This window comes from Hemitrygon akajei, chromosome 10 (genome assembly GCF_048418815.1).
Source record: "Hemitrygon akajei chromosome 10, sHemAka1.3, whole genome shotgun sequence".
Classification (NCBI taxonomy): Eukaryota; Metazoa; Chordata; class Chondrichthyes; order Myliobatiformes; family Dasyatidae; genus Hemitrygon; species Hemitrygon akajei.
In genome coordinates this window covers 16993961-17020395 of record NC_133133.1, presented here as the reverse complement: position 1 = coordinate 17020395, position 26435 = coordinate 16993961, and positions in this window count along the sequence as shown.

Below are 26435 nucleotides of genomic sequence, written 5' to 3'. Positions count from 1 at the left end.
TCTTTCTCTCTCTGCCCATCACTCTGCCTGTTCTCCATCTCCCTCTGCTTCTCCCCTCCCCCTTTCTTTCTCCCTAGGCCTCCTGTCCCATGGTTCTTTCCCTTCTCTAGTTCTAATCACCTTTCTGGCTCTTAGCTTCACCCCTCCCCTCCGGTCTTCTCCTATCATTTCTCACTTCCCCCTCCCCCTCCTACTTTCAAATCTCTTACTATCTTTCCTTTCAGTTAGTCCTGACGAAGGGTCTCGGCCCGAAACGTCGACAGTGCTTCTTCCTATAGATGCTGCCTGGCCTGCTGCGTTCCACCAGCATTGTGTGTGTGTTGCTTGTTTTATTGTTGTTGCTTCATTGTGTGTTGTGTTCTGCTGAGCATTGTGAGCATATTCTGTTGGCATCAGAATGTGTAGCTGCCCCCAGCACATCCTTGAGTATGTTAGTTGTTAACACAAGTGACACATTTCACTTTACATTTCAATGTACATGTGGTAAATAAACTTGAATCTTGAAACTCCTCCTGTCCATCACCCCCTGCATGTCTGAAGCTATAGACGACTGTCATCACAGTACGTGGTGCCAAAGCTCATTCCCAAATGGTTACTAATTGACATGTAAATGATTGCCACTTTACATAGGAAAAAGTCGTAGGCAGCTCTGTCCAATTTTTAGGCATTAAAGTTTACTAATGTCAAGGACATTGTTTACAAACTTAAGATAAAAAACAACCTAAAATTTCACGAGATGTCTTGAAAAAGTAAACAAATCTAGTTGATTTGAAATTAGAGCTATTAAAGACTCCTGTTCAAAAGTGCAATCATGAGGAAATCTGAAGAGACGTCTGGTTGTTCCATCAGAGTTCCAGTAAGTTTGGTGATTATTTCCAGATTGATTTATCAAAAACACCATGCAGTTTTGTGATTTTCTATCATTGTCTGTGATAATGCGTTTTTGTGATTGCTTCTTATATCGGTAAAGCCACGCAACAGAAACACCAGGCAAAATACCGTCCATTTCAAAAATGAAAGTTTTGTTGTTACTGCAAGTTATTCAGGTCCTGGCTAGACACATTTTAAGTTAAATGCTTTACGATGGTGGCAAAATAACATTTTTTGTGGACAGTAATCTAGAGAATGGGTTTAGAGATCTGTAGACATGAATTCGAATCCCAATAAATTGATAAAGACAGTACAGCCAGAGAGTTTTCCCAAGGTGAAAATGACTAAAACGAGGAGGGGGAGGGAGAGAGCAGTGGGTCCATGGAACACATTGCCAGCAGCATTGGTAGAGGCAGGTACTTTAGGGACAGATAAGGAAAAGTTCAAAGTAAATTTTTTTAATCAAAGTACGTTTGTACATATATGCCACCGTATATATTCACTTTGTTGAGGAACCTGATGGTTCTGGTGCAAGAACATATGGATGATTGAAAAATGGAGTCCTATATAAGGCAGATTGATCTTGGTAGAGGGTAAAAGATCGGTGCAACATCGTGGGAAAAAGGGACAGTACGAAGCTGTGCTGATCTATATTCTTTGTTCAAAGTAACTGAAGAATTCAAGTTAAGTTAATTAATTTTGGAAGACCAAGCTACAAAGCTGGTTTGACAGCTCTCAAGCCATATCCTACATTACCATACACACTAGTCTTGCAGCCAGACTCATTCTCTGCATCTGCACGGTTCCTGAATCCAAGCCATGCCGCAGTATTGTAATGAGAGGAGTAGAAACAGATCTTTCAACTTGAATTGGAGTTATCCACTCATACTGAGCAGGCAAGATAAGTAAAACATAAAATTTTGATTCATGGGGTCAATGAGGCCTTGACAAATGCAGATGCAAACCATAAAGGAATATGATATGATAACTTTTGGAGAAGAGCCAGACTGGTTTGATTGACAATGTAAAATCTTACCTACCCATTTATCATTGAGAAACATGATGAGTTTCATAGTTATAGCTGACGGGTTGTCAGGGAATCTTATTGTCATGGAATTTTAAAATAGAGTTCGACACCAGACTTCAAGTAGCAAATCTTTTATTTTAGCATAATATCATGGAGAGTCCACGTGTGTAACTTTGAGTTACAAGGAAATCAGCTTGTCATTATATCTAGTAGCAGACAAGAGAGTGAAACCAGTATCCCCCCACCCTTAGATGTCAAAAAGTTGACAGTCCATAGAGTCTCTTCTCATGATTTGTGGCACCCTTGTCTACGCTCATCTTGTTTATGCAGCTGTGTTATCGCTGTAAGGAGTAGTATTAGTGCCCAGCACAATTATCTTAGTTATGTAAATTTGCAACTTAATTGGAAAACATAGGGTGTCTGCAAGGTCACAAAGCTTTAGCAACACACTACTCTCTTAACCCTTGATTTGAAACTTTCTTCAACACCGGTATATGTAAGTTGGAAAAAAAAAGACACCACGAGATTTCTTAATGATAAAAGCGTGAGTAGTGAGCAAGCCCATTGGATGTCTCCTCTGACCGGATTTGCAATCGGCACCAAGGTCTCTCCTGGTCAGTCATTGTAAAGTCAGAGTCCTTGACAAGCTGAAGAGCATGAAACTTGTTATTTTTATCAATTATTTAATAATGTATTTTTTGACTCATTGTTTTATATATCTTCCATATTATTTAATATATTTTAATAAAATAACATGTTGAAGTGTTTTTTTTCCTTCATTTGACTAGAATCCTCAGAAAACTGCTTATTTTTAGGGTGGCGTGGTAGCATAGCTGTTTGCTTAATGCTTTACAGCACCGGCAATCCAGGTTCAATTCCTGCCTCTGTCTATAAGGACATAGCCTCAAGATTCGGGGGAGTAGATTTAGGATGGAGATGAGGAGGAACTGCTTTTCCCAGAGAGTGGTGAATCTGTGGAATTCTCTGCCCAATGAAGCAGTGGAGGCTACCTCAGTAAATGTATTTAAGACAAGGTCGGATAGATTTTTACATAGTAGGGGAATTAAGGGTTATGTGGAAAAGGAAGATAGGTGGAGATGAGTCTGTGGTGGAGCAGGCTTGAAGGGCTTACTCCTGCTCCTATTTCTTATGAGTTTGTGTGTTCTCCCTATGACCGTGTGGGCTTCCTCCACGTGCACTGGTTTCCTCACATATTCCAAAGACATATGGATCAGGTTTAGTAAGCTGTGGGCATGAAATGTTGTTGCTGGGAGCGTGATTATACATGTGGGCTGTTGGTCACGTTTTATATTGCATGGCGACAATGTTTGATTCACTTCGAGTCCTGTGCACAATACAAGCATGAAAAAACTTAAAGATACTTCTTTCCATCTTCACTTTCAATTGCATTAACAGAAAGCAACCCACATTATTCCACATGCTTACCTCAGAAACAAGCCCCATGTAAATAAACACATGATCCTCTTGTAACTCTGTTGATTGGCAGACAGTACTAAACATGGCTTCCCTGGCTTTGTGCTTGCATGTCAACGCAAATGATGCATTTCACTATATGTTTCAATGTTTTGATGTACATGTGAAAATAAAGCCAATCATCTTTATCTTTATTTTCCATTACAAGGCATCCTGACAAGCTAATAGCAAGTTCCTTACCAATACTGACAATGAAGCTATTTGAGAGTATTGTATGAGAAGCAATGGTCCAATATTTTTGTCACATTTCCCATGAGTACCCAGCTCAGACCTGATATGTATGTGAATAGCCAATAATCAAGGGCAATATGGTTGATACCTGGGAAAGCAAAGGATGTAACCAGCAGAACCAATTCAAATAGGATCTCATTCACATAATGCTACATCTGAAACTCTCACAGATAAGAAATGTAGAGCAACCAATAGAACACCTTCCACTAAAGACAGTGAGCTCCTGATTAACAGCAGTTGTCCGTACTTTAATGTATTAAAGGTTACAGGAGTATGTGGTGAGGGACGCACTGAAGCTTGATGCAGCCACCGTAAGGCCTCAGTGGGGAAAGACAACAGTATAGAGTTCTTCTGCTGCTGGACAGGGAGGAGCCAGGTCGAATAAGGAAGCCCCTCAATTGTTGTGGTAGAGTACCACCCCAGAGGGTTGCAAGGGTGGCAGCAATCTTATTGGTAATATATGAAAAAAGCATTGACTATGAATTTAAGAATGAAAAGGTATTCTGCTGTTTATTCCTGTAAGTAATTTTTAAATTCTGAATAAAGTTTAATTTGATTTAAAAATTACAAGCAAGCTTAATTTTTAAAGGTACATTTATATAACACATAGTTACCTCTTAAAAATCAAAATAAGTCATCAACTACTAACACATATTTAGTTCTTCATTCAATATCCTGATAATATGAATATGTTGTAACATATGTATGGAGAAGTATTCCTTTTCATGTCAACTGTAAAAGTTATATCAAACTTATAGTTGTTCATATAAGGTTTGACACAGGATACCAATACTTATCAACTGATACAGAAGTTTGAAGTTATACATTTTACAATCATGCATTCAGTCTTGACCCATAATGACAGAGAGCAATTGGGTCCCTCTGTTTCTGTTGGTAACCTCTGCTGGTAAGCCTGCCATTATCACTGCTTTACGTGGAGAACCCATTACAGATTCAAATTCAGATCCAGATTCAGATTCAGATTTATCACAAGCAACTTGAAACATACAGTGCTTGTGACACTTGCTGGGCTGCCCCCAAACACACCCAAAGATGAGCCGGAGGCAGCCTGCAAATGTCGCCACCTAGTCCAGCACCAACATAGCCTGCCCACAATGTCCAACACAACGCAACAACACACAACGGAACAAAGCAACTTTGACCCTCTGCCTGACCACTCACTTAAACCACATCCCAAAACTAATGTCAGTGTAGAGAGCAGAGACATTTTACAAAGGAGATCAATGGTGTAAGAACTGATAATCGAATATCTTGTAAACTAATGTCAGTGTAGAGTGTATAGGCACTTTACAAAGGAGATCAATGGTGTAAGAACTGATAATCGAATATCTTGTAAACTAATGTCAGTGTAGAGAGCATAGACATTTTACAAAGGAGATCAATGGTGTTAGAATTGATAATCGAAAGCAGTAAATAGTTAAGCAGGCACCCCCGGGGCCACAAATGATCTGACTTGGGAAATTCAACTTTATATACATTCTCTCAAACACTTTTAAAGTATTGTTAAAGTTACTATAGTGACAATAATAAAATATTTCATAGCATTCCTTAATGACAGTATTTATTCTACTTGAAGATGAAGTTCTGAATGTAGTGCGATATGATAAGGGTAGCTATAGAAGATGGACCTTTCTGACTTACTGAGACATTAGCCTACGGGCAGTTCGCAGGAACGGAACCCTTACATAACTGGGGACTATCTGTATAATTCTAATGCATAATATCACATTTTGTTTTATTTTAGATATGTCATGGTAACAGGCACACAATCTCACACTGGACAATTACACACATGAGTACAATTAACCTACTAACTCGTACGTCTTTGGAATATAGGATGAAATGGAGTACTCTGAGGAAACCAATATGGTCGGGGAAAATGTGACCACTAACCATAACCGTATGTTCTTGGAATGTGGGAGGAAGCCGGAACACCCGGAGGAAAACCTCATGAGGAGCATGTACAAACTCCCACAGTGGGGACTGAACCCGAATCTTACAGCTGGCGCACTGTAAAGCGTTGTGCTAGCTGCTACTCTACTGTACCACCTATAGGCTTCATCTGTCAGGGGCAAACATCCGGGAGGTCACTGAAACCCAAAGGCAGAAAGTCTTAAAATAACGAGGACCAGGACAGTAAATACTGTTCATTCCAACAAATGGTCTTGAATGTTTGGCCCAGAGGTTGTATCCATGGCAATGCTCCGATTTTGACAAACCTTACTTTTCATGTTGAATTGCTAGTTGCTCTTGCTGAAGCATTCACTTTCAACACCTGCTGCAATAATAGAGCTATTACAATATTGACTGATGACGTTGGTGTTTCAATGACTTGGCACTCAACTGCACTTGCAGTCTTTTGCTGAGGAAAAACTGAGGTGACCAAAGAGTTGGCAGGGATATTTCGAAAAGGACAATGGCTGCTGTAATTTGAGCCTCATTTCAAGATAATTTCTGAACTCTTTGAGCATCAGAGAAGTTTGGTTAAATGCATGGATAGGAGGGGAATGGAGGGTCATGCTCCAGGTAATGCTCGGTGGGACTAGGCAGAGTAACAACTTGGCAAGGACAGGACGGTTCAGAGTCTGTTTCTGTGTTCTATGCTCTATAAGTGTACACATTACTGAAATAAAATCTGATTGTTTGCTGCCTGCTTCATTCTCGATAGCAAAGTTTACTATGTGTGTGTGTCTGTCTGTATTTTGGGGGGTGGGGTTGACAAAATAGTGTGGGAGAATAGGAGAGAGTGCAGTTGACAAAGCTATTCAGTAAAACATATAAATGGGCTAGCAAAAGGGCTCAATCCACTTAAATACAGATGTACCTAATAAGTGTCCATTTTAATAGGTACACCTGCACACCTGCTCATTAATGTGGCAACAACTCAATGCATAAAAGCATGCAGACATGGTCAAGAGGTTCATTTGTTGTTCAAACGTAACATCAGAATGGGGAAGAGATCTGCTCTAGGTGATTATGACTGTGGAATGATTGTTGATGCCAAACAGAGTGGTTTGAGTATCTCTGAAACTGCTGATCTCCTGAAATTTTCACACATTGCAGTCTCGAGTTTACAGAGAATGGCATGAAAAACAAAGAGAAACATCCAGTGAGCAGCAGTTCAGTGGGCAAAAATGCCTTGTTAATAAGAAGAATCAGAAAAGAATGGCCAGACTAATTCAAGCTGATAGGAAGGTGAAAGCAACTCGAATAACAATGTGTTACAACAGTGGTGTGCAGAAGAACATCAATTCTGTCTAGGCATTTCAACATTCGAAAGGATTCAATGAGATCCCCCTTCATCCTTCTGAATTTTAGCGAGTACAGACCCAGAGCCATCAAACGTTCCTCGTATAATAAACCTTTCAATCCTGAAATCATCCTTGTGAACCTCCTCTGGACCCTCACCAATGTCAGCACATCTTTTCTAAGATGAGGAGCCTAAAACTGTTCACAGTACTCAAGGTGAGGCCTCGCCAGTGCCTCACCTCCTTGATTTTGTATTCTAGACCTCCTGAAATGAATGCTAACATGGTATTTGCCTTCCTCACCACTGACTCAACATGCAAGTTAACCTTCAGAATGTTCTGCACAAGGACTCCCAAGTCTCTCGGCATCTCAGATTCCTGGATTTTCTCCCTGTTTAGAAAGTAGTCTGCACATTATTTCTACTACCAAAGTGCATGACCATGCATTTTCCAAAATTGTATTTCATTTGCCACTTTCTTGCCCACTCTTCTAATCTCTCTAAGTCCTTCTGCATCTTATCTGTTTCCTCAACACTACCTGCTCCTCCACCAATCCTCGTATCATCTGCAAATTTGGCAACAAAGCCATCTATTCCATCATCTAAATCATTTATATACAGCATAAAAAGAAGTGGTCTCAACACCGACCCCTGTGGAACATCACTAGTCACTGGCAGCCAACCAGAAAAGGATACTTTTATTCCCACTCGCTGCCTCCTACCATCAGCCAATGCTCTAACCTTTCAGTGACTTTCCTGTAATACCACAGGCTCTTAACTTGGTAAGCAGCCTCATGTGTGGCATCTTGTGAAAGGCCTTCTGAATGCCCAGACAGACAACATCCACTGCTTCCCCTTTATCTATCCTACTTGTAATCTCCTCAAAGAATTCCAACAGGTTCATCAGGCAAGACTTTTACTGAAGCCAACCATGCTGACTTTGTACTATCTTGTCCTGTGTCACCAAGTACTCCATCACCTTATCCTTAACTATTGATTCTAACATCTTCCCAACCACTGAGGTCAGGATAACTGGTCCATAATTTCCTTTCTGCTGCCTTCCTCCTTTCTTAAAGGGTGGAGTGGCATTTGCAATTTCCTTGTCCTCTGGGACCATGCTAGAGTCCAAAGATATTTGAAAGATAATTTCTAATGCCACCACAATCTCTAATGCTACCTCTTTCAGAACCCTAGTTGCAGTTCCTCTGGTCCAGGTGATTTATGTACCTTTAGATCTTTCAGCTTTTTGAGCACCTTCTCTCTTGTAACAGTAACTGCACCCACTTCTCTTCCTTCACACATTACAACATTAGGCATACTGCTAGTGTCTTTCAAAGTGACAACCGATGTAAAATACTAATTTAGGTCATCAGCCATCTCCTTGTCCCCTGTTATTATTTCCCTTGCCTCATTTTCTAGCGCTCCTATATCCACTCTCATTTCTCTTATATTTTTAACATACTTGAAAAAAATTACTATCCATTTTAATATTATTTGCTAGTTTGCTTTCATATTTCATCTTTTCCCATCTAATGATTTTTTTAGTTGCTCTCTGTAGGTTTTTAAAAACTTCCCAATCCTCTATCTTCCCACTAATTTTTGTTTTGTTTTATGCCCTTTCTTTTGTTTTTACAATAGCTCTGACTTCCCTTGTCAGCCATGGTTGTACTATTTTACCATTTGAGTATTTCTTCACTTTTGGATTACACATGCCCTCCACCTTCCTTATTTTTTCCCAAAAACACACATCACTGCTGCTCTGCTGACATCCCTGCCAGCAGCTCCTTCAAATTTACTTTGGCTAACTTCTCTCTCATGCCACTGTAGTTTCCCTTACTCCACTGAAATATTGATACATCAGACTTTAATTTCTCCAACACAATCATATTGTGATCTCTGGTTCCTAAGGGTTCTTATACCTTAGGCTTCCTTATCACCTCGGTTCATTACATAACACACAATCCTGTATAGCTGACCCCCTTGTAGGCTCAATGACAAACTGCTCTAAAAAGCCAGCTCATAGGCATTCATCAAACTCACTCTCTTGAGATCCATTACCAACCTGGTTTTCCCAATCGACCTGCATGTTAGAATTTCCCATGACTACCATAACATTGCCCTTTTGACTTGCCTTTTCTATTTCCTGTTATAACCTGTGGTCCACCTCCCAGCCACTGTTGGGAGCCTGTATATAATTGCCGACAGCATCCCTTTATCCTTGCAGTTTCTTAACTCAACCCACAAGGATTCAACATCTTCCGATCCCATGTCACATCTCTCTACTGATTTGATGCCATTCTTTACCAGTAGAGCCATGCCACCCCCTCTGCCTACCTTCCTATCCCTCCGATACAACGTGTAACCTTGGACATTCAGCTCCCAACTACAATCATCCCTCAGCCACGATTCAGGGATGGCCGCAACATCATACCCGGCAATCTATAATATTGCAACAAGATCATCCACCTTATTTCTTATACTACACACATTTAGATATAACACCTTGAGTGCTGTATTTGCTATCCTTTCTGATTTTGCATCCCTAATGATTTGATACTCAGCCTGTTGGCTGCAACTAAGTCCCATCACCTGCCTGCCCTTCCTGACAATCTAACTGCACACTATCTTTACTTTTTTACCATCCACCCTATCCTGAGTCCCTTCACTCTGGTTCCCACCCCCCTGCCAAGTTAGTTTAAACCTCCCCAACAGCTCTAATAAACCTGCCTGAGAGAATATTGGTCTCCCGGTCCCCCCTCAGGTTCAGGTGCAACCCGTCACTTTTGAACAGGTCATACCTCCCCCAGAAGAGATCCCAATGATCTAAGAACCTGAAGCTCTGCCTCCTGCACCAGCTTCTCAGTCATGCATTTATCTGTCAGATCATCCTGTTTCTACCCTCACTGGTGCGTGACACAGGCAGCAATCCAGAAATTACTTCCTGAGAGGTCCTGCGTCTCAACTTTCTACCTAGCTCTCTAAATTCTCTTTCCAGGACCTCGTTGCTTTTCCTTCCTATGTCATTGGTACCAATATGTACCAAGACATCTGGCTGCTCCCCCTCCCTCTCCAAAATGTTGTGGACGCGATCTGAGACATCCCTGACCCTGGCACCTGGGAGGCAACATACCATCTCGGTGTCCTGTTCACATCCACAGAATCTCCTGTTTGTTCCCTCACTATCGAGTCCCCGCTCACTACTATTCCCTTCTTCTCTCTCTTTCCCTTCTGCACCACAGACTCATGGCCAGTGCCTGTAACCCAGTTGCCATGGCATTATCCCAGGAGGTCACCCCCCACAAAAGTATCTGAAGCTGTATACGTGTTTTTCAGGGGAATGGCCATAGGGGTGCTCTGCTCTCACTGACTATTTCCATTTCTCCTGACAGTCACCCTGCTGCTTGCCTCCTGAAACTTTGGGGTGACTACGTCCCTGTAACTTGGATGAATTATATTCTCGCTCTCCCATACAAGCCGAAGGTCATCCAGTAGCTGCTTCAGATCCCTAACATGGTCTTCAAAGGGCTCAGCCAAATGCACTTCACGCAGACGTAGTTCCCCGGGAGTCTCTGGGTCTCCCAGTTCTCCAACATCTGGCATGAAGTACACACCAAAGCCATTTAAATGGTACAATTAGGGGGGAGTCTAGGACCAGGTGGCACAGCTTCAGATTTGAGGGACATCCATTTAGAAGAGAGAGGAGGAAAAATTTCTTCAGCCAGAAGGTAGTAATTCTGTGGAGTTCATTGCTACAGAAGACTGAACAGGCCATATTTAAGACAGAAGTGAATAGGTTCTTGATTAATCAGGGTGTCAAAGGTTACATGAAGACAGCAGAAGAATTGGGTTGAGAGGGATAATAAATCTGCTATGAGTTGAGTCAATGGGTCAAGTGGCCCAATTCTGCCCCAAGTCTTAAGGTCTTGTCCTCATAGGTCCTAGATAGAAGGACAAGAAGATAGTCAGCAAATTTTGTTTGATACTCTCCTAAATCATAGTAGATAGAACTAATCTCAAAGGCACAGACTAATGTAACAGTTTGATCAACTGATCAGCTTGCATAAAGCTGTCTGACTTGCATAATTAATGGAGTGGTTAACAATATATGGCTTATGGAAAGTCCCATTCAGAGCAGAGCTTCCTGTAGGTGCTGTGTGGTTTACCGGGGTATGGCACTTGGAGCCAACACGTGAGAGAGTTAGGAGATGGATGAGGACCAGTGATGCCCATCCACCCTGTCTGGTAGGGAGCAGCATGCCAGACATCAAAGGTACTAGCTCTATCCAGAGCCCCCTATAAAATTGCTGCACTGTACATGGGAAATAAAAGATTAAATGAAATGAATCATGAGGTGGATATGATGGTGGCTAACAAAAGATCCCCAAAAAATGCCAAATTGAGCAAAATAATCAGGGGTCTGGCCCATGAGTGTTGCTGCCCAGTACTTGGTACCTGGAAGAGGAACTGATTTGTCTTTGTCTGTGGCTGACCCAGAGTGAGATGAGGAACTGTTAGGTACTTGTTCTTGCAGAAATGTGGCTCCAGGACAACATTCTGTGCACCATCAATATTCAGGCCATGCCACTCAGGAATTTGTGCTAATTTACTATTTTGCGACTGTATGTGCAATCATAGCTATATATGTTGTGTGTGACAATGTGTCCTGTGTTTTCCACCTTGGTTCCAGAGGAACTATGTTTTATTTAGCATCAGACATGTGTATGGCTGAATGACATTAAACTTGAACTTCTAAATACAGAGAACAAGTTCATTCTCAATTAAATTTGGCAGTACTCTCCCATTGGGCAGAAGATACAAAAGCATGTAAGCACATAGTAACAAGGTCAGGGATAGTTCTATCTCTCCCACTGCTATGAGAATATTCAGTGGTCCCCTAGCAATTGCTAATTACTAATTTATTGTGTGTGTACTTGACCTGTTTGATCTTTCCAATCCATTACTTTCTATTTCTTCTGGATTGAAATCCCCAGGACACTTGGAGGATTCACAAAACAATTCATAAGGATTGACAAGCAACCAATGCGCAAAAGAAGACAAAGTATACAAATACAAAGTAATAATAATTGAGAATTCGCGGCTGTGTCTGTACCCCAGTTCTTACCAGCGTGAGCTGAGAGAAAATAAAGAGAATAATAGACAGACAGACAGACAGGAGAACGTGAGTCAATAGGTTGTGATATCAGCTCAGTGTTTAGGAAAGTGAAGTTTTCTGTGCTGGTTCAGGAGATGACAAATCAAATATATACTTATGGCGATTAGAGCCACAGAATAACACAGGACAGAAACAATACTAACTCAGTGGCAATCAAGAGGCTATTGATAGGTGCATAAATATAAAAGGACTGGAGGGACGTAGGTCATGTGCGCACAGGAGGTATTAGTTTATTCGGCATCATCCTTAGCACAGATGTCAGAATCAGGTTTAATATCACTGGCATACTGTATGTTGTGAAATTTGTTGACTTTGTGACAGCAGTACAATGAAATACATAATACAGGGAAAAACATGAATTTCAGTTAGCATACAGTGCCTAAAAGAAGCATTCACCCCCTTTGGAAGTTTTCATGTTTTATTGTTTTACAACATTGATTCACAGTGGATTTAATTTGGCTTTTTTGACACTGATCAGCAGAAACAGACCCTTTCCATGCCAAAGTGAAAACGGATCCCTACAATGTGATCTAAGTTAATTACAAATATAAAATAAAATAATTGATTGCATAGGTATTCACCCCCTTGAATACGACACACCAAATCATCAAAGGTGCAGCCAATTGTTCTTAGAAATTACATATTTAGTTAAATGGAGATCAGTTTTTGGAGACCTGTGCGCAGTTCAGGTGTTTCAATTAATCGTAGTTAAAATGCACCTGTATCCAACTGGTCCAACTGCTGGTGAGTCAGTATCCTGGCAAAAACTACACCTTGAAGACAAAAGTACACTCTAAACAACTCTGTAAAAATATTATTAAAAAGCACAAATCAGGAAATGGATACAAGAAAATTTCCAAGTCACTGAATATCCCTTGGAGTACAGTTAAGTCAATCATCAAGAAATGGAAAGAATATGGCACAGCTGTAAATCTGCCTAGAGCCCAGGACATTGTCTCACATACACACACACACACACACACACACACACACACACACACACACACACACACACACACACACACACACACACACACACACACACACACACACACACACACACACACACACACCTCCCCCCCCCCCATATATATATGAATTAGTTAAAATTAAGTCAAGTCAAGTCACTATTATTGTCATTGTCATAACTGGTGGTACAGTACATAGTAAAAATGAGACAATGTTTTTCAGGACCATGGTACCATGTACATGACACAGTACAAAAACTAGACTGAGCTACATAAAAATCAACACAGAGAGAAAAAAAACAACTGCACTAGACTACAGACCTACCCAGGATTGCATAAAGTGCACAAAACAGTTCAGGCATTACAATAAATAATAAACAGGACAGTAGGGCAAGGTGTCAGTCCAGGCTCTGGGTATTGAGGAGTCTGATGGCTTGGGGGAAGAGACTGTTACAAAGTCTGGTCATGAGAGCCCGAATGCTTCAGTGCCTTTCCCCAGATGGCAGGAGGGAGAAGAGATTGTATGAGGGGTGCGTGGGGTCCTTCATAATGCTGTTTGCTTTGCGGATGCAGCGTGTCGTGTAAATGTCCATGATGGCGGGAAGAGAGACCCCAATGATCTTCTCAGCTGTAAGTAGAGCACAAATAGAAATAAAAAAGCAGTGAAGTAGTGTTTATGGGTTCACTGTCCATTCAGAAATCAGATGACAGAGGGGACGAAGCTGTTCCTGTGCTGCTGAATGTGTGTCTTCAGGCTTCTGTACCTCCTTCCTGATGGCAGAGCATGACCTGGGTGATAGTGGTCCTTAACGATGAATGCCATCTTTTTGAGGCATTGCTCTTTGAAGATGACCTGGATACTATGAGGCTCATGCTCATGATGGTGCTGACTAAGCTTACATTATCTGCAGCTTACCTCGATCCTGTGCAGTAGCACACCTCCCCCACCCCCGCCCCATATCTGATGGTCATGCATCCAGTTGGAATGCTATCTACGATACAACTGTAGAAATGTATGAATGTTTTAGGTTAAACACCTAATCCCCTCAAATTCAAGTGTTAATAGACAATAGGTGCAGGAGTAGGCCATTCGGCCCTTCAAGCCAGCACCGCCATTCACTGTGATCACGGCTGATCATCCACAATCAATACACCGTTCCTGCCTTCTCCCCATATCCCTTGACTCCGCTATCTTTAAGAGCTCTATCTAACTCTTTCTTGAAAGCATCCAGAAAATTGGCCTCCACTGCCTTCTGAGGCAGAGCATTCCACAGATCCACAACTCTCTGGGTGAAAAGGTGACATACCAAATCTGTATGCTACTGGATCCAGGAGGCCAATACCCATGATGGAGCTGTTGTTTCTGCAGCTTATTTCGATCCTGTGCACTGCCATCACCAACACCCAACCCCCAACCCCACCCCCATACCAGATGGTGATGCAGCTGGAATGCTCTTCATTGAACATCTGTACAAATTTGAGAGTGTCTTTGGTGACATACTGAATCTCCTCAAGCTCTTAACGGAATATAGCCGCTATCGTGCCCTCTTTGTAAGCGCATTGATATGCTGGCCCAGGATTGATCCTCAGAGATGCTGACACCCAGGAATTTGAAATTTTTCACCCTTTCCACTTCTGATCCCTCTTTGAGGACCGATATGTGTGATGTAGATCTATTGTGATGTCGGGGTACAAGGCAAGGTTGTCCTTTAAGCCCTTTATTATTTGACATTGCTTTAGAACCCTTGGCTATAGCCATTCGTGAATCACCCAATATTTTAGGTATTACCCGTGGGGAGACGATGTATAAGGTATCATTATATGTGGATGATTTGTTATTATATATATCTGACCCTGAAAGATCTATTCCTGCTGTTTCTTCTTTGCTTGCTCAATTTAGTAATTTTTCTGGATATAAATTGAATTTTAATAAGAGTGAACTTTTTCCATTAAATATGCATACTTCAATTTATAATCAGGTACCATATAGAATTGTTACAGATTATTTTACTTATTTAGGTATTAAAATTACTAAAAAACATAAAGATTTATTTAAAACTAATTTTTTACCTTTAATAGATCAAATTAAGCAACTTGCTAATAGGTGGTCCCCACTATCTTTGTCTTTGGTAGGCAGAATTAATGCCATTAAGATGATGATACTACCTAAATTTCTATATCTATTTCAAGCATTACCAATTTTTATTCCTAAATCCTTTTTTGATATGGTTGACTCTAAAATATCTTCGTATTTGTGGCAGAACAAAAATCCTAGGCTAGGTAAAAAATATTTACAGAAGCCTAAGAAGGAGGGCGGCTTGGCTCTACCAAATTTAAGATTTTACTATTGGGCAGTTAATATACGGTATTTGATATTTTGGACACAAGAATCGACTACAGTTGCTGGCCCACAATGGGTAAATTTGGAATGTAAATCTGTGCAAGATTTCTCATTGATCTCAATCTTAGGATCTTCACTTCCTTTTTCGTTATTCAAAATGAATAAACAGATAACTAATCCTATAGTCAAGTATACATTACGAATCTGGTTTCAGTTTCGTAAATTTTTTGGTTTGAATAAGTTTATGCTGTCAAGTCCTATAATATCTAACTATTTTTTCCGACCATCATCTATAGATCAAGCTTTTCTTTTATGGAAAACAAAAGGTATAACATGTTTTCGTGATCTGTTTTTGGATGATAACATTATGTCCTTTGAACAGTTATCTAATAAATATAATTTATCTAAAACCCATTTTTTTAGATATTTACAAGTTAGAAATTTTCTATATAATGAACTAAAGTCTTTTTCGAAAGAATGTCCATTGGACATTACAGAAAGAATTTTAGCTCTCAATCCTTGTCAAAAGGGTTTAGTAGCTATCATTTATAATATGATTATGAATGTACAACCAGATATATCAGAAAAAATTAAGAAGGAATGGCAGGAAGAATTGCATTGCCCTATATCTACTGAGCAATGGGAAAAAATTTTATCATTGGTAAACTCATCCTCTATCTGTGTTAAACATGCTCTAATACAATTTAAGGTTGTACATAGAGCTCACATGTCTAAAGATAAACTTGCTCGATTTTATTCTTATGTTAATCCAACCTGTGATAGATGTCATTCTGATATTGCTTCGTTGACCCATATGTTTTGGTCTTGTCCTTGTTTACAAAACTATTGGAAAGATATTTTTAATATTATTTCAAGAGTCTTAAATATTAATCTCCAACCACATCCTTTTACCGCAATTTTTGGTCTACCAATGATAGATAATAAGCGTTTATCCGCTTCATCCCAACGAATGATTGCATTTGTTACACTAATGGCTAGAAGATCTATTTTACTGAATTGGAAAGAAATTAACCCTCCAACTGTATTTCAGTGGTTTTCTCAAACTATTTCCTGTTTGAGTTTAGAAAAAATTAGAAGTGTGGTTTTTGATTCTTCAGTTAAATTTGAGGAAACTTGGAGACCATTTATTCAACATTTTCATATGAATTAAATGGTCTGATCCTGAACCTTATTGTTACTATCCTGAATTGTGTGGATGGAGGTTGGGAGTCATCGGCACTACTGTATGTATTTAACATTATGCAATTGCCCATGTTGGTTAGTTTTTTTAAAGTTTTTTTTGGGGGGGTTTCTTTTTTTTTTCTTAATTCCTTTACATTAATACTATGAGTTTGGGAGACTTTATGTATTGATTAATACATATCTGATTGTTAATTAATCTATTATGTACTCTCAAATGTTTTGTACTTATATTTTACTTATGTTTTTCTTAAAAATTAATAAAAAGATTTGAAAAGAAAGAAAGATCTATTGTGATGATAGGAAAGTGGTAGTGAGTTCAGTTCCTTGCTTAGAAAGAAGTTGATTCTAGCCATGATCAACATCTCAAAGCACTTCATCACCATAGATGTGAGTGCTATTGGTCAATAGTCACTGAGGCAGCTCTCCCTGCTCTTCTTGGGCACTGGTACGGTTGTTGCCTTTCTGAAGCAGGTGGGAACCTCTCACTGTAGCAAGGAGAGATTGAGCATGTCTTTGAACACAACCGCTATTGTGTGCCAAAGGGCCTGTATTTGTTCTGTATTGTCCTATGTTCTAATTTGTCAATGCTGACTAATGTGCCCACCTCAGCTTGTCCTATTTCATTTCATTTTGCTCCTACTCCTCTGAAACTTTCGTCAATGTTCCCTCTGATTTGTAACCAGTGTGCACAAAAATCTTGTGCTGTGCGATTTTTTTGCACAGTGACAACAATATGTACGCACTGAATAATCTCTTCAATATAAACAGTAAAAATAAGCCAGTTCTAAAATCTGGTGAAGAATCATTGCAAACTCCATGTTGTCAACACCGTCTGCATCAGAAACCAGTAAAGGAAATGTGATTGTGTATGATTGCGAAATATACTTAACATGCCAACGAGGTAGAGGGTGACGATTTTCTGTGCGCAATTTAAATTCCGTTATGCGCTATTAGCAAAGGAAGTGTGTACGCGCACACCTTAGAGGGAACATTGCCTTACGTGTCCATGTACCTGTCCAAGTGGCTTTCAGATGTTGTTATTGTACCTGCCTTAACCTCAAATTGGAGCCACAGATGCACAGAGTCCACAGAACAGAAAAAGCTTCTTCATCCCAATTGGCCTAGGCTGACCTCAGCATCTTCCCAGCTAGTTCCAGTTGACTGTATACAGTCCATAACCATTCAAGTACTTCCTCTTTATGTACCTATCCAAATGACCCTTGAATGTTATAATTGTACCCACCTCGACCACTTCCTCTGGCAGCTCACTCCAGGTACTCACTGCCCTCTGTGTGAAGAAGTTACCTCTCAGGTCTCTTATAAATCTCTTCCATCTTATTGAGTATCTGTGCCCTCTAGTTTTTCCCTCACAAACCCTGGAGAAAAGCTTATTACCATCCATCTTACACACCTTATGATTTTATAAACTTCTGTGAAATCCCACCTCATTCTCCTGCGCTCCAAGGAATAAAAACAAAGCATTGACAAACCTCTCCCTCTTGTCCGGGCATCATTCTTGTAAAACAATACACACAGAATTCTGGAGGAACTCAGCAAGTCAGGCAGCATTTCTATGGAAATGAATAAACAGTCAGCATTTTGGGCTGAGCCCCTTCTTCAGGACTTGTAAATCTCTTCTGCACCCTTTCCAGCTTGACAATGTCTTTTCTGTAACAGGGTGGCCTGAAATGTACACAATACTTCAAGTGCAGTCTGATCTTAAACTCTCTACTCAAACTGTTGAAGGCCAGCGTATACAGGGTAGATTGAAATTCTTAAGACACTAGCAGGATTCATAAAACAAATTAGAATTCTGGGGCTGGGTATATATTGATCGATCTTTATGTGCCAAGTCAATATGACGTGGGTGATCATGGTCTTTGACCATAATAGTTCCTGGCAAATTTTTCTACAGAAGTGGTTTGCCATTGCCTTCTTCTGGGCTGTCTTTACAAGATGGGTGACCCCAGTCATTATCTACCTGGTGTCAGTGGTTGCATACCCTGGACTTGTGATATGCAACAGCGACTCATACAACCATCCACCGCCTTCTCCAGTCCTGATGAAGGATCTCAGCCCAAAACGTCGACTGTTTTTCCCTCCATAGATGATGCCTGACATGCTGAGTTCCTCCAGCATTTTGTTTGCATTGCTCAAGATTTCCCAGGCCTGCAGAATCTCTTCTGATGTTACTGGTTAAAGCTGACAGATGACTAAGCAGTCCAATCTGGTCCCCAGGTAGAGTTCTGAAGAGAGAGCTGTGAAGGATTGTCAAGAGGCTTCAATCAATGCACCTGTTGCTCCTTATGAGTGACTATTGCCTCAAGTACAAGTTGCTTCCTTTTGCTACCTTTACATTACAGTACTCTCAATACTAATACTGACAGATCCAATAAGCATTGTCCAGTGGTCAGGATATAAGTCCATTATGTTTTGCTTCCTTCATCTCTCCCACATCCCTACCACCCACACACTTCCCCTTACTTGGTTTCAAAATCCAATATTCAAGTTTCAAGATTGTTTATCGTTATATCTACAATAAACAAGTGTAAAGGAGAAGAAAATGATTGCTATTCCGGCTCTGATGAGGCATTAAAACATACACACACAAAGAACAAAACAACTACAATAAATAACATGATTGAAATCAGTAATTATGGAGAAACCATCAGATGCTTGTTTTGTACGGAGCTGATGACACCGTGCAGCTCGCCCAGTGTGTTCTTGGCATTAGCACTGGGAGACGGAGGGAGTGATGTAGACAATGGCGATGGACACCACAGTAAACTCTCCGAAGTGGCAAGATGGCCGGGATTCAATCGTACGATGGTCAATTGCCAGTAAACAGCAACCTCTCACCCGCCAGGTTCCACTCCTTCCCCTCCCTCCACTTTCTTATTCTGGCTTCTTCCCCCTTCCTTTCCAGTCCTGATGAAGGGTCTCGGTCTGAACCTTCGACCGTTTATTGCTCTCCATAGATGATGCCGACCTGCTGAGTTCCTTTGGCATTACGCATGAGTTACTCTGGACTTCCAGCAGCTACAGAATATCTTGTGCTTTATTTGCTTGGTTTTATGAGACTAGCATCTGCAGTTCTCAAATACTCACCACCAGTCACATAAAATTCTCTTTACAAGTTTGTCTCTCTCTTTCAGCGGTTCCGTTTAATCTTGCTTCATTCCAAACTGCTGGGTTATCACTAGCTGGAGAGGGATGATTAATGACTGCATGATCTGCCTGGTACATTGCCAGAGCTATCTGGAAGATCGCTGGCGCTGGACATTGGTCATCTTTAACTTGGAGAAGTGTTTGCACAACATAAAATGAACATGAATAAAAGGATTCAAACCTTCAGATTTGTTTATGGAGTCAGAAATTATGTGCACAGAGACCACTTCTGTGTTATTGGTTGGACTTGCTTATGGCTGGGAAAGAAATCAAAAAGATAGAACTGTTTCATAAAGGAATTGAAGGATGTTTCTAAATTCTTCTGATCTATATGCACTGTAAATCTATATATATAGTATAGTGCAAAAGTCTTAGGCACACATATACACTATATATATAGGATGCCTAAGACTTTTGCACCATATGTTAGTAATTTTGTGTATGGTAATGTACTACTGCAAAAAACCCACAAATTTCACGACATATGTGAGTGATGATAAACCTGATTCTGATATGGGTCTCTATTGTGGACTGAGAGTGGGAAGGGGACAGGGAGAGTGGAATCATGGTTGGAAAAAGCGGAAGGGACGGAAAGCATCAGAGACATTCTGTAAAGATCAATAACCTAATTGTTCGGAATCAAATGACGTTGCCTGGTGTTTCTGAGCTGGGTTTATCTATACCCACGCCGCCCCCTGCCCCTGGCACTCTTTTTCTGCTACCTGTCCCATACCCCTCCCATGGCACTCCACCCTTGCCAGTCCTAACATCTCCCGTCAGAATTACAAACTCACTCTCTGCTCCACATTGACAAATACAGTACTGTGAAAGTCTTAGGCACCCCATCTGTATACAGACTTTTGCACAGTACTGTGTATATACAGTTCCAGGATTGTGAATCCTCCAAATGTTCTGAGAATTCCAAACCACCTTATTTACACTGGCTTTCATCAGTCAGAGCATCAAGTGTAGGAATAGGAGTATTATGTTGCAAGTACAGTATGCTTTGATTGAAGTCACTTCACAATCCTTCACAGCTCTCATTTCACAACCTGTGGACCAGATTGGATTGCTCACTCATCTCTCACCTTTCCCTGTCCTTGTTAGTGTAACCAGCAACATCACAAGCGATTCTACAGGTGTAGGAAATCTTGAACAATGTGCACAAAATGCTGGAGGAACTCAGCATGTCAGGCAGCATCTATGGAGGGGAAAAAAACAGTCGATGTTTTGGGCTGAGATCCTTCATCAGGACTGGAGAAGGAAGGCAAAGAGGCCAGAATCAGAAGGCGGGTTAGGGGAAGGGTTACAAGCTGGCAGGTTTTAGCTGAGAGGGAAGGTGGGAGAGTGGGGATCTTCAAACAAGAGAAAAGCTGTAGACGCTGGAAATCCAAGCACCACACACAAAATGCTGAGGAACTCAGTAGGCCAGGCGTCATCTATGGCAGGGGTGTCAAACTCATTTTAGTTCACGGGCCGGATTGAGCAAAATGCAGCTTCATGCGGGCCGGATCAGTCGGACGCGTGCGATCGCAGCTTTCATTGCCTCCGTTTTTTCAGCCTGCTCTCATGTGTCTCAGTCTCTGCTATAACTACAAAGTGTTTCACTTTACAAATTCTGTTTCTTATGAAGAAGACTGCTGAGCAAGACTGCCAAATAAACACTAAAAACCCTGAAAACCTGGTACCAGAATAAACTCAGCATTAGCCATATCATACGCCATAGGCGCTTCGATTACTGGGGCCAGCTTTAATAGTAATTAGATATTATCTCACGGGCCAAAGATAATTCCACCGCGGGCCAGATTTGGCCCGCGGGCCTTGAGTTTGACATATATGATCTATGGAAAAGAGTACAGTCGATGTTTTGGGCCGAGACCCTTCAGCAGGACTGGAGAAAAAAGAAGAGGATTCAGAGTTAGAAGGTGGGAAGAAGTGCAGAGGAAACACGAGGTGAAACTGGGAGGGTGAGGGGTGAAGTAAGGAGCTGAGAAGTTGATTGGTGAAAGAGATACAGGGCTGGAGAAGGGAGAAGGAGAGGACATGGAAGAAAGAAAAAGGGGAGGAGCACCAGAAGGAGGTGATGGGCAGGTAAGGAGATAAGGTGAGAGAGGGAAACAGGAATGGGGAATGGTGAAGGGGTGGAATATTACAAGAAGTTCGAGAAATCAACATTCATGCCATCAGGTTGGGAGCTACCCAGATGGAATATAAGGCAGTGCTTCTCCAACCTGAGTGTGGCTTCATCATGACAGTAGAGGAGGCCATGGACTGACATGTTGGAATGTGAAGTGGAATTAAAATGAATGGCCATTGGATGATCCTGCTTTTTCTGGTGAACAGAGCATAGGTGCTCGGCAAAACGGTCTCCCAATCTACGTCGGGTCTCACTAATATGCAGGAAGTCAAACTGGGAGCACTGGATACAGTAGGTGACCCCAATAGACTCACAGGTGAAGTGTTGCATGACCTAGAAGGACCGAGGACTGGGGCCCTGAATGGTAGTGAGGGAGAAGGTGTAGGGGCAGGTGTAGCACTTGCTCCGTTTGCAAGGATAAGTGCCAGAAGGGAGATTGGTGGGGAGAGATGATTGGATAGGGAGTCGCATAGGGATTGATCCCTATGGAAAACAGAAAGTTGGGGGTGGAGGAAAAGAAGTGCTTGGTGGTGGGATCCTGTTGGAGATGGCAGAAGTTATGGAGGATTATGTGCTGGATGCGGAAGCTGATGGGGTGGTAGGTGAGGACAAGAGGAACCTTATCCTTGGTGGGGTGGCTGGAGGATAGGGTAAGGGGAGACATGTGTGAAAGGAAAGAGAAGCGGTTGAGGGCAGAGTTGATAGTGAAGGAAGGGAAGCTCCTTTCTTTGAAGAAGGAGGACATCTCCTTCATTCTGAAATGAAAAGCCTCATCCCAAAAGCAGATGTGGTGGAGACAGAGGAATTGAGAGAAGAGGATGGCATTTTTACAAGTAACAGGGTGAGAAGAGGTAAACTCCAGGTTGCTGTGAGAGTCAGTGGAATTATAATAGACATCAGTAGGTAAGCTGTGTCCAGAGATCTCCGTCTTCCAGAAAAAGCAGGATAACCTGGTAGCCACCCATTTTAATTCCACTTCCCATTCACATTCCGATATGTCAGTCCACGGCCTCCCCTACTGTCACAATGAGGCCACACTCAAGTTGGATGAGCAACACCTTATGTTCTGTCTGGGTAGCCTTCCAACCTGATGGCATGAACATCGATTTCTCTAACACCTGGCAATGCCCCCAAACCCCTTCACCAGTCCCATTCCTTTTTTCCTCTCTCACCTTATCTCCTTACCTGCCCATCACTTCCCTCTGGTGCTCCTCCCTCTTTTCTTTCTTCCATGACCTTCTCTTTCCTATCAGATTCCCCCTTCTCCATTCCTGTATCTCTTTCACGAGTCAGCTTCCCAGCTTGTTACTTCACTCCTTCCTCCTCCCAGTTTCATCTATTACCTTGTGCTTCTTCCTCCCCTCCCTCCACTTTCTACCTGTGACTCCTCATCCATTTTTCTCCAGTCCTGATGAAGGGTCTCAGCCTGAAATGTTGACTATACTCTTTTCCATAGATGCTGCCTGTCCTGCTGAGCTCCTCCAGAATTTTGTGAGTGTTGGTTTGGTGGGGGCTGTTTATTCCCCTCGATGAATGTTATTTGATCTGCTGACTTCCTCCAGCATTTTGCATGTGTTTCGCAAGATTTCCTGCATCTGCAGAAGCACTTGTGTTTTGAACAGTGTGCTCTCACACAAACACAGGGGATGAAGTGAAAAGCTGAAAGGTGATAGGAACGGCTGAAGGAGAGGTACATTGTGCTGCATCCTGTTGTGCACAACAGTGGAGATCCATCATCAGGATCCTACACGGGAAAGCTTATGTGTTAAATTTTGCTATTTCCTTGAGCAGTGGGGTCAAAATTTAAGGGAATAGATGTAAATTAATTGGTAGAAGGGCCAGAGGACAAATGAGGAATAATACTTTTACCCTAAAAGTGATGGGGACCTGGATATTCCTGCCTTAAAGAGGCAGATACCCTAATATCTCCAAAACATTTGGATGTATTCTTGAAGACACATTCAAGTTATTTGTCAGTCTTTGTTTATTCAGTTTCTCATAGATTGTATTATATTTCTTAAGTGTCTTGTAAGAAAATGAACCTCAATGTAGTATATGACGGCATATACACCCAGAGATCACTTTATTAGGTATATGTGAAGTTAATAAAGTGGCTACTGACTGTGTGTTTGTGGTTTTCTGCTGCTCTAGCCCATCCACTTCAAGGCTAGACATGTTATGTGCTCAGAGATGCTCTTCTGCACACCACTGTTGTAACGTGTGGTTATTTGAGTTACTGTTGCCTTCCTGTCAGCTTGAACTAGTCTGGCCATTCTCCTCTCTCATTAAATAGGCATTTTTGGTTTGAACAATAACTGAACTTCCTGACCACGTCTACATGCTGCCACATGATTGGCTGATTAGATAGTTGCATTAACAAGCAGTTGTATAGGTGTACCTAATAAAATGGCCGCTGAGTGTAACATACTTCAATGTTAAATTTACTTAGAATTTGACCATGAAATGCAAGCGTACACACTTAGATCTACATAGTGGGATTAGAGCAGGAAGGTCAGCACTGATGTGAATGGGCAAATGCTCTTCACTTATGTTGCAAATTTTCTGTAAGTTTATACACTTGAAATTAATTCTGTACCTAGGCTCAAATTTCAAAGCACTCAAAGTGCTGCCTTTATCTTCAGAATCAGAATGAAGTTTAATATCACCGGCATATGTCATAAAAAAAATTGTTGCCTTTGTGATAGTGGTACAATGCAATACTTATTAATACAGCAAAAAATGTAAATTATGTATATATAATGGTGGGCAAGTTGTTGGAGAAGATCCTGAGAGGTAGGATTTATGAGCATTTGGAGAGACATAATCTGAATAGGGATAGTCAGCATGGCTTTGTCAAAGGCAGATCATGCCTTACAAGCCTGATTGAATTTTTTGAGGATGTGACAAAACACATTGCTGAAGGTAGAGCAGTGGATGTAGTGTACATGGATTTCAGTAAGCCATTTGCCAGGCTCATTCAGAAAGTAAGGAGGCATGGGATCCAAGGAGACCTTGCCTTGTGAATCCAGAATTGACTTGCCCACAGAAGGCAAAGGGTGGTTGTAGATGGGTCGTATTCTGCATGGAGGTCAGTGACCAGTGGTGTTCCACAAGGATCTGTTCTGGGACTCCTTCTGTTTGTGATTTTTATAAATGACCTGGATGAGGAAATAGAAGGGTGGGTTAGTAAGTTTTCTGATGACACAAAAGTTGGGAGCATTGTGGATAGTCTGGAGGGTCGCCAGAGGTTACCGCAAGACATTGATGGGATGCAGTACTGGGCTGAGAAGTGGCAGATGCAGGCCAACCCAGATAACTGTGAAGTGGTTCATTTTGGTAGGTCAAATTTGAAGACAGACTATAATATTAATGGTAAGACTCTTGGCAGTGTGGAGGATCAGTGAGATCTTGGGGCCCATGTCCATAGGACACTCAAAGCTGCTGCGCAGGTTGACAGTGTTGTTAAGAAGGTGGAGGGTGTGTTGGCGTTCATCAACAGTGGGATTGAGTTCAAAGCCATGAGGTAATGTTACAGCTATATAAGACCTTGGTCAGACCCCACTTGGAGTATTGTGTTCAGTTCTGGTCACCTCGCTGCAGGAAGGGTATGGATACTACACAGAGAGTGCAGAGGAGATTTATAAGGGTGTTGCCTGGATTGGAGAGCGTGTCTTATGAGTTCAACGTCCATTCAGAAATCAGATGGCAGAGGGGAAGAAGCTGTTCCTGAGTTGCTGGGTGTGTGCCTTTAGGCTTCTGTACCTCCTTCCTGACAGTAGCAATGAGAACAAAGCATGTCCTGAATTCAGTCCTTAAGTATCAACTTCAGTAAAGTATTTTGATGATCAGTTTTGAAGTGAATAGCAGGAGTCCTTGGCTCTTCTAAAGACTTTAAAGCATGCAGTTATTGTGAAAACTGAACAGTGAGCCTGATGAATTGGTCTCTAAGGCTGCAAACACTATGTGATGTTAATTAGAGTTCTTATGCTCTTGCTAGAACCACTTAGTGTGAAGTCCCACATGAAAACTTGTTAAGCCCTTCCCTGCTCCTGCCCTTCATCAAAGTCTTAAGGAGTATTGCCAAAAGCAGAGTCTTTCTTTCCACTAACATTATGTTCCAATCTGATTAGAAAGTAGAATAAAATCTTAAACACAAGAGATCTGCAGATGCTGGAGATCTTGGAGCAACACCCATACCAAAAAGCTGAAGGAACTCAGCATCATCAACGGAGGGTAGTAAACGGTCAACATTTCATGCTGAGACCCTTCATCAGGACTGGAAGGGGAGAGGGCAGAAAGTAGAATAAGGCGGCGATGGGGTGGGAGTAGGAGGAAAAGGAATAAACACTAACAGGTAAAACCGGGTGAGATGGATGGATCTAGGTGGATGGATGGGAATATGGGAGGGGGATGAAGTAAGAATCTGGGAAGTGATAGGTGGAAGAAGTGATGAGCTGAAGAAGAAGGAACCTGAAAGGAGAGGACAGTGGAAAATGGAAGAAAGGGGATGGTCAGGTGAGAGGAGACGGGATGAGAGCAGAACCAGAATGGGAGA